The following is a 2,046-nucleotide window of genomic DNA, read 5'->3' as shown; positions in this document are numbered from 1 at the left end:
CTTGGTGTGTTAGAGACACACAAGAGGAAGCTGGATTAAAGGAAGGGAAGATGGGAGGGATTGAGGGAGGAAAGTAGGAAGAGAAGCGGGGGGAAGCGACAGAGATCATACTCTATTTTTTCAGTCCATTCACTTCCTACCCTTTGAAAGGACTTTCTCACACCTTCTCTCCTCAAACTCTCAAGAAACCTCCCACATTCTTATTTTTAGCTGATTCTCACTTGCTTCTTCCTGGAGAAGTTTGGAAGTATAGAAGTTAGGCAAACCCTACCACCGGTTCTACCTATCTACCATCTCCAAGGCCACCTTTCCTATCTGTTCATCTGCTAACATGTGAATTAACCACAGTCCTGTCTAAAAACCCTTCCTCTATACTTGGTCACACCCACTCTGGTATTGAAAGATGTTTTCCTAGCAATACTCTCCTAACCATTAGTTGCTTTCTCCTGCATGCTTGTGTGCTAAGTGACTTCAGTCGTGTCTGACTCTCTGCAACCCAATGGACTGTAGCCTGCCAGGTTTCTCTGTCCATGGAATTCTCCAGGCAAGAATACTGGAGTGGGTAGCCAGTCCCTTCTTCAGGGGATCTTCCCCACCCAGAGATCAAACCCACATCTCATATGTCTCCTGCATTGGCAGGCACGTTCTTTATCATTAGTGCCACCTGGGAAGCCCCATTCTCTCCCTACATCAGCAAATTTTCACCCTCTTTGAAATTACCAACATCAGTTTACAAACACTTTATATCTTCCATCTTACTAAAAGCTCTCTGTATGGGCCTAGAGATTATCATAAGTGAAGTAAGTCCAAAAGAGAAAGACAAATACCATATGATGACATTTATATATGGAATCTAAAATAGGACACAAATGAACTTATCTATAAAACAGAAGCAGATTCACACATAGAGAACAAAATTGTGGTTGCCAAGGTTGGGGGTTGGGGGGAGGGATGGATTGGGAGTTTGGGATTAGCAGATGCAAACTATTATATATAGAATAAATAAAAAACAAGGTCCTACTATACAACACAGGGAACTATATTCAATATCTTGTGATAAACCATGATGGAAATATAATATTTTATATATATATATATATATATATATATATATCTGACATAAATATAACTGAATCACTTTTCTATACAGTAGAAATTAACAAAACATTGTAAATTAGCTATATACTTCAATGAAAACCCATCTTGTCCACTAGCTCCCACTTTACCTCTAGCTATCTTTCCTTGCAGCAAAACCCTTTGAAAGTGTTGGTCATACAAACTAACTAAAATTCTTTTTTCACCTAAATGCACTCCTCCAACTTCACTTTTTCTATGGTTGCTCCACCAGGACTGCTCATATGAAGGTGTCCTCTGTGGTCTAGTCCTACAGTCAGTGTCCAGTCCTCATCTTTCTCGATTCATCAGCAGCATTTAATGGTTCCTCACTCCCTCCTTCTTAATTACACTTTGTTTACTTGGATCTCAGGACACCACATGCTTGTGCTTCTATCCCCCTAGCAGCACCTTCTTAGTCTCCTGACTTCTCTTATATCTGACCTCTTAGTATTGAGGTTCCTCGGGGCTGAATCCTTGGTCAGCTCTTCTTCTCTGTTTATGCACTCTATCAGACAGTTTAATCTAGTTTCATGGGTTTAATAATGCATAAACAATAGCTACTTCTAAATGTGCATCTTGAGTTCAGAGCTTTCTCCTAGATCCTAATGTCTAGCCGCTTGGATTCCAATAGGCATCTGAAATTCAATGTGTCCAATACTCCTGATTTTCCCTCTCAAACTTACTCAAACTTGCTCCATTTCAATTGATGGCAACTGCATCTTTCTCATCATTCAGTTAAAAACACTGGAGTTAATCATGACTCTTTCTTTCCCTCACTACACTTCAATTCAACAACCTGGCTGTACCTGAAAACTGTACCTAGAATACCCAGAATATCTCATCTGTTTGTCTGAACAAAGAACACTAACTGGACTCCCCGGCTAACCTGGCTTCCAAATCTCAATAAGATGGTTATTCTGAGACATTAGT

The sequence above is a fragment of the Muntiacus reevesi genome, chromosome 8, assembly GCF_963930625.1.
Source record: "Muntiacus reevesi chromosome 8, mMunRee1.1, whole genome shotgun sequence".
Taxonomy (NCBI): domain Eukaryota; kingdom Metazoa; phylum Chordata; class Mammalia; order Artiodactyla; family Cervidae; genus Muntiacus; species Muntiacus reevesi.
This window is presented reverse-complemented; position numbering follows the sequence as displayed.